The sequence below is a fragment of the Hippopotamus amphibius genome, chromosome 2, assembly GCF_030028045.1.
Source record: "Hippopotamus amphibius kiboko isolate mHipAmp2 chromosome 2, mHipAmp2.hap2, whole genome shotgun sequence".
NCBI lineage: Eukaryota > Metazoa > Chordata > Mammalia > Artiodactyla > Hippopotamidae > Hippopotamus > Hippopotamus amphibius.
The window spans coordinates 30,373,639-30,386,236 of record NC_080187.1 but is presented as its reverse complement, the minus strand read 5'-3'; the positions used below and the strand labels follow the sequence as shown (position 1 = coordinate 30,386,236).

The 12,598-nt window shown below is 39.6% G+C and overlaps 1 pseudogene; it reads right to left on the bottom strand.

Moving 5' to 3' along the window:
• Positions 1-220: 220 nt before the first annotated feature.
• Positions 221-12,598, bottom strand: part of LOC130844303 (kinesin-like protein KIF17) — a 46,500-nt pseudogene continuing 34,122 nt past the window's right edge.

Below are 12,598 nucleotides of genomic sequence, written 5' to 3'. Positions count from 1 at the left end.
CAGTGTACAAAATTGACAGAGGGGTAAGCTGTCTTTTTACTGAGAATATCGGAGGTAGGGCGACTGGGCTACAGAAGAGCCGCGTGTCCTCCCCACCCCCACGCAGCAGCTGACTGAGCCGCTGACTGTGGAGAGGTCTCCTCAGCGCGCTGACCAGCAACGAGCGGGTCGCCCCGGACCTCGGTTCCAGACCTCCTCCAGTGCCTCCACAGGACTTACCTCAGGACGCGGGGCCAGTCAGACGCGGACACCAATCCCAGGCGCTGAGATGCTGCACTTGAGCCCGTGGAAGTTGCTCCCTACTCCGTCCGAGGCCGTGAGGCAGTGCTGAGGCCCGGAGCTCACCGAGGCTCACACCGACGCGGTGGGCTCGGACGGCAGGCAGGCTCCGAGGCAGGTGAGCAGGAGGGAACACCGCCCTGGCATGGGAAGCGTGGCGGACCTCTCCGAGGAGCATGGGCCAGCCTCCGAGGGGCTCGCACCCCGGGCAGAGGTGGGCTTTCTGGGGAACAGGGAAGGAAGGTGTCTTCCCAGAGGCTGGGCCCCAACGGGCCTCCGGGTGACTGCGGAGGCAGGGGAGCCAGGCCTGCAGCCTCACAGAAACCCCAAAGCGGCTGTGTCCACCGAGGCCGCTGCCAGAATTGCCTTTATTTTCCTTATGCTTGGCTTCGGTGAAGAGGATGTCGAGGGCTCCAGGCTGAAGGGCGGAGGTTGGCGCCTTTCAGGGGCCTGAGTGGGCGGGATGGCAGAGTTGCTGCTGAGGCGAGCATGGAGGCCTGGCGGCGGGTTGTGGAGTGTGAGGCTCCTCAGAGGCTGGGTGGACAGGACCTGGCTGGCTGCCTTGGACCGGAAGTAGTTACTGGCAGTATTTTCATCGTCTCTCTGAGCATCGCCTGTAGCGGTCTTCTTCCTGTATGCCTGGTTCGCCGCTGCCAGCTGCCAAGAATTTGGCGGGGGGCGGGGGGGGGGGCTGCTTTGTTTTGTGGCCCTTTGGAAACTACTAGGAGACTGGTTTTTACGATGATGAGCTTGGGAATCTTCCAGAAGTCGTTTTCCTCATCCCAGCAAGACTCGCACCTAATCGTCTCCAGGTTGTAGTTACAGCCTCATTGGCTGCACCTGCTCCAGGAGCTGCTGGAAGAGCAGTCATGTTCTCACCAACAGATGGTTACCAAGCCATTGACTTTCTCTAGCTCAGATTCTGACTGCTGCAGATCTTTAACCGATATACACACCTTTCTATCTGTCTCTCTCTCCCTCTCCCTCCCTCTCTCCCCCCTTTTCCTCCCCCCCTTTTCCTCCCCCCATATGAATATATCACAAATAAAAAAAGGAGTTAATTATTCAAAAAATTCTCACAAAGAAAACTTCATGGTTAGATGCTTTCACTGAGGGTTCCATCAAACATTCAATCCTGAAGTTTTTCAGATAGAGCAGAGGAGGAGGAAACTCTCCCTCCCTGAGACACCTTTTGAGACCAGCTAACTCTAAATATGTAGCCTGACAATGAAATTAGAAAAAAAATTGCAGACAAATATCCACCATGAACATAAGCACAAAAATGTTAGCAGTATTGTCAAATTGAATCCAACAACATTTAAGAGGGTAGTACATTATGAACAAATAGGTTCAATTCCAGGAATAGGATATTTGAATGTGCTTAAATTAATCAGTATAATTCATCATCTTAACAAAGGAGATAAAACATATCATTTCAGTAGATGCAGAAAAAATTTGACAAAATTCAACACTCCTATTCATTAAAAAAAAAAAAATCTCTCAGCAAACAATAAAGAGAAACTCTCAATTTGATAAAGCTAAGATATATTTGATGTTGAAATATTTAATGCTTTTCCTATAAGATTAAAAACAAGACAGTAAGCCTGTTTTCGCATTCATTTAACACTGTACTCAAGTATTTACACTTGATCCATTGCCGAGACCAGCTCAGCAACTCAGGGCAGATGACGGGTGCCACACAGCATAAAGAATCACAAAGACAGACTTAAGAGAAAGATGAGACTGGAGGACTCAAGACCTCTAGGATCGAGAGCCCCACTGATTCATCCCACATTGCTTTTATTGAACTCTCGGCATTCAGGAAGTAAAATAGCATAAGGTTCCCACACTCCCAGTTACGTCCCACAAATAATGTTTTCTTTTTACCCAAATTTCTCCTTGTACAAAGGGCCTCACATGATTGGGGGCAGTGGTCCTTGCAAGAACAGCAGAAGAACAATCAGTGCCTGTGCAAACAGCATTCTAACTTGCGCTGACCTGGCATTCCTAAACCCGCACCCCTCGCTCCTCTGCTGCACCAGGTCCTGCCCCCACTTGCTCAGCCCACGTACTTTAACTACTTTTAGCCATATTTTCTGTTACATTCTCAAGGCTTCAGAAAGACATCTGAATGTTTTCCCACAATCCATGTGCATAAAAAATATGCAATTTTATTACCCGTGTTGGTTCCTTTAACCACCAGTGTAATCAAGATGCAAAACCATCTGACACTTGTCTGTCTTTTATCAATTCTAATTTGATTTGTTTATGGTTAGAGAACACATTCTGTATGATTTCAGTTCTTTTAAATGTGTTGAAATTTATTTTATGGCCTGGGATATGGCCAATCTTGAATGTCCCAAGGGCACTTGAAAAAATGTGCAATTCTATGTTAAGTGTAATATTCTATATATGTAAAATATATTCTTTTGGATGATGGCATTGTTCAGATCCTGTATGTGTTTGCTGATTTTCTAAGAGTTCCTTCCGTTTTTGAGGTGGGGATAGGTAGGTTGAAGTCCCCAGATATAGTTTCAGATTTGTCTCTTTTTTCTTTCAGCTCTATCAGTTTTTGTTTCGTGCAGTTTGAGTCTGTTGTTTGGTGTGTATACATTGAGAACATTATGTCATCCTTTTCTTTTGGGTCATTATGTATTTGAGGAGAGGAGGCTGTGTTTCCAATGACAGTTAAATTTTGGAAACCCTTTGAAATCTTATTTTGGTCTGCTCAGTTTATCTGCTACTGCTTGGACTTCTACTGGTCTCTGTTGAAGTTGCATGAGTAGGCAGAACAGGTTTTCCAGAACCACCAGGAGTCTTGGTAGGGAAGGCATGTGTGGAAACGGTCTGTCTTATCAGTGCCCCTTCCTTGCCCTCATATCCCCATCTGGGAGAGAAAAGTCTTAACCTGTGAGATAAACAGACCTCACAGACTACGGCACTTTTTTTGTTCTGCCTATGTCCCTGGGAGGAGAATCCCAGGCTTGTGAGGTAAGAGGCTTCCCATACTACAAAAACTAATGTAGCAGAGTCTCTCTTGCAAGTTCTACTCTCTCATCTTTTTTATTTCTTGACAGAAAAGGGATGTCTTAGCCCCAGTGAGATAGAGAATGCTTCCCCAGGGCACTTATTTTGGGGGCTCCCAGTTGGCACCCCTTGCCTGTGGTGTCAAGCTTGCGTGGTGTTGCCATAGGGAATCCTCTTTGGTGGTGGAAAGGATGAGCTTTTTGGGGCTGCCTTCTCTCACGAGGTTGGATATGGGAAACATCTATATGGCTTCCCTCTGTGGGTTGGGAGGACACTAGACACTCTGACATAATGCTATTCCTCCATTACTGTGGTCAACTAACCTTTCTCTTAATAACATCAGAATACTCTTATGTTTGTTTCTTGTGTCATTTCTGGGCTTTATAGTTGTGCCTGATGGTGAGCAGAGGAAAACAGAAATCTCTCAAAGAAATTTTTAGAAAGAAGAACAAGTTGGTGAACTTATATTACATGATTTCAAGTCTTATTATAAAGCTATAGTATATAAGAGAAGGTGGCATTGGCAAGATGATAGACACTAGATCAAAGCAACAGAATATGAAGTATAGAAATAGAATCACAGTGTATCTTTCATTGATTTTCCCTAAAGTTTCCAAGGTAATTAATGAAGAATGGAAAGATTTATAAAAAATTGGTGCTTGCCCAAGGTTGCATAATCAGGTCACAAACACCAGCAACCTTCCTCCTGTGCCCCGTATGTCCCTCTACTCCACTCCAGCACAGCAGCTCAACAAGCCCCAGGATACCTCCCTCTGATGACAGCCCTTCCTCCAGGTCTGAGCACCCTTTGCAGCCTGCCTTCCCCACCCCAGGCCACTGCTGGAACTCACAGAAAAAACAGGAGAGAGGGAAGAAAGATGGAGGCGAAGTAGAAGGATGTGGAATGCATCCCTCTCCACAGATGCATCAGGAATACATCAAAAGATGCAAAAATTCCCACAGAGAACCAGCTGAACACCAGCAAACTACCTCGGACACCAGAAAGGACTGCAAAGATCCCGAAATAACTGGGACAAGCAACCTCTGAAGTCTGGACTACTCCATCAGAAGTCAAGGAGGACACTCTGGGGAGGGAGCACTGAATCCAGGATGCTATACTACTAGGAAGTCCTCAGACACAAGGAAGATTAACTACTGAGAACTCTTACAGAGCCCTGTATCAGAGTCTAAGACTTGGCTTTGTTTGACAGTCTGCAACTGCCAGTGCTGGACACCACACACCAAACTACAAAAAAGATAGCAACACAAACCCACCCATCAACACACAGATTACCTAAAGCCATATTAACCTCACAGATACCCCAAAACACATTACCTGACATGCCCTGCTCATCAGAGAGAAAAGACACAGAGCCACACACTGGAAAGCAGACACCAGATGCCCCATCAGGAAGCCTACTCAAGACACTGGACAAATCCCACCACAGGGGGCGGAGGGCAGAAACAAGAGGAATTACTACTAGACAGCATAGGGAAAGGAGACAGCAAATCCTATAAATTAGACAAAAATGAGAAAACAAAGAAACATCATGCAGGCAAAGGAGCAGGAAAAAAAAACCCACAAGACTAAATAAATGAAGAGGAAATAGGAAAATTGCCTGAAAAAGAATTCAGAGTAATGATAGTAGAGATGATCCAAAATCTTGATAACAAAATACAGAAAATACAAGAAACAGTTAAAAAAGACTCAGAAGAACTAAAGAGCAAACAAACAGTAATAGACAACAAAATAACTGAAATTAAAAATACTCTAGATGGTATAAACAGCAGAAAAACTGAGGCAGAAGAGTGAATAAGTGAGTTGAAAGATAGAATGGGGGAAATAAATGCCAAAGAGCAGGAAAGAGAAAAAAGAGTAAAAAGAATGGAAGACAGTCTCAGAGACATTGGTGACAACATTAAGTGCACCAACATTCAAATCATAGGCATCCCAGAAGAAGAAAAAAAGAAAGGGTCTGAGAAAATATTTGAAGAGGTTATAGTGGAAAACTTCCCCAACATGGGAAAGGAAATAATTAAGTCCAAGAAGCACAGAGAGTCCCATACAGAATAAGCCCAAGGAGAAATACACCAAGGCACATAGTAATCAAACTAATGAAAATTAAACACAAAGAAAAAATATTAAAAGCAGCAAGAGAAAAGCAACAAATAACATATAAGGGAAAACCCATGAAGATAACAGCTGATCCTTCTGCAGAAACTCTGCAGGCCAGAAGGGAGTGGCAGGATATACTGAAAGTCCTGAAAGAGAAAAACCTACAGCCAAGAATACTCTACCCAGCAAGAATTTCATTCAGAATTGATGGAGGAATCAAAAGCTTTACGGACAAGTACAAATTAAGAGAATTCAGAACCACCAAACCAGCCTTACAACAATGCCTAAAGGAACTTTTCTAAGTAGGAAACACAAGAGAAAGAAAATACCTACAAAAACAAACCCAAAACAATTAAGAAAATAGTGATAGGAAAACATATGTCAATAATCACCTTAAATGTAAATGGATTAAATGCTCCAACCAAAAGACACAGACTGGCTGAATGCATACAAAAAAAAAAAGACCCTTACATATGCTGCCTACAAGAAACCCACTTCAGACCAAGGGATACATATAGACTGAAAGTCAAGGGATGGAAAAAGATATTCCATGCAAATGGAAGTCAAAAGAAAGCTGGAGTAGCAATACCCATATCAGACAAATTAGACTTTAAAGTAAAGACTATGACAAGAGACAAGGAAGGACACTACATAATGATCAAGGGATCCATTCAAGAAGAATATATCACAATGGTAAATATCTATGCCCCCAACATAGGAGCACCTCAATACATAAGGCAAATGCTAACAGCTATAAAAGGGGACATCAACAGTAACACAATAATAGTAGGAGACTTGAACACCCCACTTACATCAATGGACAGATCACCCAACAGAAAATAAATAAGGACACACAAGCTTTAAATGACACATTAGACCATCTTGACTTAATTGATATTCATAGGACAGTCCATCCAAAAACTACAGCATACACTCTTTTCTCAAGTGCACACAGAACATTTTCCAGGATAGATCACATCTTGGGTCACAAGTCAAGCCTCGGTAAATTCAAGAATATTGAAATCATATCAAGCATGTTCTCTGACCACAGCGCCATGAGACTAGATACCATTTACAGGAAAAAAACTAAAAAATACAAACACATGGAGGCTAAACAATACCCTATTAAACAACCAAGAAATCATTAATGAAATCAAAGAGGAAATCAAAAAATATCTAGAAACAGACGACAATGAAAACACAACAACCCAAAATCTATGGGATGCAGCAAAAGCAGTTTTAAGAGGGAAGTTTATAGCAATACAGTCCTACCTTAAGAAACAAGAAAAATATCAAATAAACAACCTAACCTAACACCTAAAACAATTAGCGAAAGAAGAGCAAAGAAACCCCAAAGAGAGCAGAAGGAAAGAAATCATAAAGATCAGAGCAAAAATAAATGAAAAGAAATGAAGGAAACAATAGCAAAGATCAATGAAACTAAAAGCTGGTTCTTTGAGAAGATAAACAAAGTTGATAAACCTTTAGCCAGACACATGAAGAAAAAAGGGGAGAAGATGCAAATCAACAGAATTAGAAATGAAAAAGGAGAAGTCATGACAGACACTGCAGAAATACAAAAGATCATGAGAGACTACTACAATCAGCTATATGCCAATAAATTGGATAACCTGGAAAAAATGGATAAATTCTTAGAAAAGTACAACCCTCCAAGACTGAACCAGGAAGAAATAGAAACTATGAACAGACCAATCACAAGTACAGAAATTCTGACTGTGATTAAAAATCTCCTAACAAACAAAAGCCCAGATCCAGATGGCTTCACAAGCAAATTCTATCAAACATTTAGAGCAGAGCTAACACCTATCCTTCTCAAACTCTTCCAAAATATTGCAGAAGGTGGAACACTCCCAAACTCATTCTACAAGGTCACCATCACCCTGATACCAAAACCAGGCAAAGATGTCACAAAAAAAGAAAATTACAGGCCAATATCCCTGATGAACATAGATGCAAAAATCCTCAACAAAATACTAGCTAACAGAATCCAACAGCACATTAAAACGATCATACACCATGATCAAGGGGTGTTTATCCCTGGGATGCAAGGATTCTTCAATATACGCAAATCAATCAATATGATACATCATATTAACAAATTGAAGGATAAAATCCATATGATCATCTCAATAGATGCAGAAAAAGCTTTTGACAAAATTCAATATCCATTTATGATAAAAGCTCTCCAGAAAATGGGCATAGAAGGAAATTACCTCAACATAATAAAAGCCATATATGAGAAACTAAAAGCCAACATCATTCTAAATGGTGAAAAACTGAAAGAATTCTCTCTAAGAACAGTAGCAAGACAAGGGTGTCCACTCTCACCATTACTATTCAACATAGTTTTGGAATGTTAGCCACAGCAATCAGAGAAGAAAAAGAAAAAAAAGCAATCCAAATTGGAAAAGAAGATGTAAAATTGTCACTCTTTGCAGATGACGTATTATGCATAGACAACCCTAAGGACTCTTCCAGAAAACTGCTAGCACTAATTGATGATTTCAGTAATGTATCAGGATACAAAATTAATGTCCAGAAATCTCTTGCATTCCTATACACTAACAACGAAAGAGCAGAAAGAGAAATTAAGGAAACTCTCCCATTTACCATTGCAACCAAAAGAATAAAATACCTAGGAATAAACCTGCCTAAGGAGGCAAAAGATCTGTATGCAGAAAACTATAAGACACTGATGATCCAAACAGATGGAGGGACATACCATGTTCTTGGATTGGAAGAATCAACATTGTGAAAATGACTATCCTAGCCAAAGCAATTTACAGATTCACTATAATCCCTATCAAATTACAAACGGCATTTTTCACAGAACTAGAACAAGAAATCTTACAATTTGTATGGGAACACAAAAGACCCTGAATAGCCAAAGCAATCTTGAGAAGAAACGATGCATTTGGTGGAATTAGGCTTCCTGACTTCAAACTATACTACAAGGCCTTGGTGATCAAGACAGTATGGTACTGGCACAAAAACAGAAATATAGATCAATGGAACAGAATAGAGAACTCAGAGGTAAACCCACGCACATATGGGCACCTTATCTTTGACAAAGGAGGCAAGAATATACAATGGAAAAGAGACAGCCTCTTCAATAAGTGGTGCTGGGAAAATTGGACAGCTACATATAGAAGAATGAAATTAGAACAATTCCTAACACCATATACAAAAATAAATTCAAAATGGATTAAAGCCTGTATGTAAGGCCAGACACTATAAAACTCCTAGAGGAAAACATAGGCAGAACACTCCATGACATACATCAAAGCGAGATCGTTTTGGACCCACCTCCTAGAATCATGGAAATAAAATCAAGGATAAACAAATGGGACCTAATGAAACTTAAAAGCTTTTGCTCAGTGAAAGAAACCATAAACAAGACAAGAAGACAACCCTCAGAGTGGGAGAAAATAGTTGCCAATGAAGCAGCGGACAAAGGATTAATCTCCAAAATATACAAACAGCTCATGCAGCTTAATACCAAAAAAGCAAATAACCCAATCCACAAATGGGTGGAAGACCTAAATAGACATTTCTCCAAAGAAGACATACAGATGCCCAACAAACACATGAGAAGATGCTCAACATTACTAACATTAGAGAAATGCAAGTTAGAGCCACAATGAGGTATCACCTCACACTGGTCAGAATGGCCACCATCAAAATATCTAGAAACAATAAATGTTGGAGAGGGTATGGAGGAATGGGAACTCTCCTGCATGGTTGGTGGGAATGTAAGTTGGTACAGCCACTATGGAAAACAGTTTGGAGGTTCCTTAGCTAAAGACAGAATTACCATATGAGAGCAGGAGAGAGTCGCGGAAGGGATGGGATATGGGGATATATATATAAGTACAGCTGATTCACTTTGGTGTACCTCAATAACTGGTTTAAGAGTGTAAAGCAATTATATTCCAGTAAAGAGCTTAAAAAAAAAATGATGCCTGAAGAATTGGAAAGCCATATGAACAAAAAAGAACCTCAGATTTTACCTAATACCATACACAAACATAAAATGAGCCATGAATCTAAATAGAAAGGCTAAAATTATAAAATTTCTATAAAAATGTTTATGATTTTAACATTGTCAAATATGTATTAAGTAATAGTATAAAGGAAGAAGCATAAAATTAAAACAATAAGTTATAAATTGGACTTTATCACCTGTTGAAAACATTTAATCTTTGAAGGATACCATGAAGAAAATAAATAGCAAGACACAGATTGGAATAAAACATTCTTAATAAATCTGACAAAGGACTGGACCTGTATCCATACTGTATAAAAAACTCTTAAAACTCAATAGTAAGAAAAGAATCAATCCAATAGAAAAATTGGCAAATTATATGAACAGATGGTTAACAAAAGAGCATATACAAATGTTTAATAAGCAGACATTCTCAGCATCATTAATCATGAGAGAATTACAATCTTAAGAACACAATGTGATGATAATGCACAACTCTTAGAATGGCTGAAATTAAAATGATTTACATTCACAATTGGTGAGGATGGGAAACAACTTCTCATACCCTGCTGGTGGGAATATGATGCTGTACAAGCACTTTGGAAATCGCCTAGTGGTTTCTTTAGTAGTTAAATATTCACCTATCACGAAATTCAGCCTTTCCACTCATAGGTATACCCCAAAGAAATGAAAGCATGTCCACACAAACAACTGTATAAGAATATTCATAGTAGTTTTTACTCATACTAGTGAAAAACTGAAAACAACATGTACTTATCAATTGGTGAATGGCTAAGCAAAATGTGAAATATCCATGCAAAAGAATGCTACTCAGCAGTAAAGATAAACATGCCACTGATAAAAAAAAACAGCATGGTGAATCTTAAAATCATTATTCCAAGTGAAAAAAGCCAGAAATAAAAGTGTCTATGATGGCTGATTCTATTTATATATATTTTAGAAAAAGAAAACCAATCTATAGTGACAGAAAACAGTGTGCAAAGATTGCAAAGTGGTACAAAGAAACACTTGGTGATGATAATATTCTGTACCTTCATATCAGCAGTGATTTTACAAGCATATATACATGTCAAAATGCATCAAATTGCACACTTTAGCTAAGAGTTTCTTTCCCTTCTCCCCTCTTTTGGGATCTAGATGAATAAGAAGAAACTGATTACACATCAAATGTAAAGATAGTACTAAATTGTTTCTCTACCTCTCGGGATATAGACTCTTGTCATTCTTTCCCCTACAATGGTGTATGTGAAGGTATGGTACAATAAAACTGTTAAAAAAGTGTGTTTTAGATGAAAGAAGAATCACATTGGGGTTGAGTAAAGAGATACAAGTATTAGTATAAATATTTTTATATAAATTGGCTGTGTTGCGTCTTCGTTGCTGTGTGCAGGCTTTCTCTAGTTGCAGTGTGTGGGCTTCTCATTGCAGTGGCTTCTCTTATTGTAGAGCATGGGCTCTAGGTGCATGGGCTTCCATAGTTGTGACTCGTGGGCTCAGTAGTTGTGGCTCACAGGCTCTAGAGCACAGGTTCAGTAGCTGTGGCACACAGGCTTAGTTGCTCAACAGCATGTGGGATCCTGCTGGACCAGGGATCAAACCCATGTCCCTTGCATTGGCAGGCGGATTCTTAACCACTGTGCCACCAGGGAAGTCCCAGTATGAATACTTTTAATTTCTACTCTATGTACCCTATGTTGTTTAAATTGTTTTCATAGGGTATGTATTCAAATTATAATTTTAAATTGCAATAATAAAAATAGAAAACAATACTATTCATCTTCCCATCAAAGATAATCAATATCAATATATTAGTAAATATTTTCTCACAATTTCCATTTTATTTTTTCACAGGGAACTGTTTTGATTATAAAACAATATATAATTTACTGTAAATAATTTGAACTTTACATACTGTTGTTTGGAAGAAAATAAAAATCACCTAAAATCTCAGTATACTGATAACTGTGAGCAACAGTTTGGTGACCTTTCAGACATCTCTTTTATTCATGTATATGCATACACACACCCTTCTATAATTTTTTTTTTTTTTTTTTTTTTTGGCGCACGGGCTTAGTTGCTCCGTGGCATGTGGGATCTTCCTGGAGCAGGGATCAAACCCGTGTCCTCTGCATTGGCAGGCGGATTCTCAACCACTGCGCCACCTAGGAAGCCCCTATAATTTTTAATAAACTAAATTATACATAATTTTAATAGCTACCCCTTTTTAAAATGTATTATTTGTATTTCATACAGTGAAGATTACTAAAACACTTTATAGTAAAAATATCTATGCTATTAAAATGTTAGATGAACATCAACCTTACCCAGATTGAGAGTAATTGTCAATACCATTCATACAAAATAGAAAATTTCTTGATTTTGCAATAGACCATAGTAGATAGTAGGACTAGCATTACATAATAGAATTGTATAGGTCAGATTGATAAGTTAAAAGATGATGGAAGATCAGTGATTTGAAATCATCAGGAAAGGCTTTTGAGGGGAGGAAATTGTAGAAGCCTAACAGTAGGTATAAAATGGCCATTTTTTATACAGATAGTAGATAATCAATGCCAAAACACAGTTGAATTTGTAAAAGGGCTTCAAACAAAGCAAACTTGGATATAGGATGTATTGGCTTTTTATTTGCTGAATACCGTATTACCACAAATCTAGCAGTTTAAAAGAACAAAATTTTATTACCATACAATTTCTGTGAGTCAGGAGTCTGGACACAGTTTAGCTGGATCCTTCATTCAGGGTCTCACAAGGCTGACATCAAAGTGTCAGCCTTCTCATCTCTAGGCATTACTGGGGAAAGATCTGTCTGCAAGCTGATCCACGTTGTTAGCAGAATTCATTTCCTTGCAGTTGAAGGTCTGAAGTCAACATTTTATTGCTGGTCGACAGCTGAAGCTCACTCTCAGAGCCTAGAGACTGCCCTTGGATTCTAGTCACATGGTTTTCTCAAACACTGGTATGTTATTTATTCAAATCCAGCAGGAGAATCTCTCATTTCAGTTCTCCCTGATTCTTTCCATTGCTAACCTCTAGATTATCTTTTAAAGGACTCACCTGATTAGGTCAAGCCCACTCAGGAAATGCCCGTTTTGATTAACCTAAAGTCAATATATTAGGGACTTAAATTA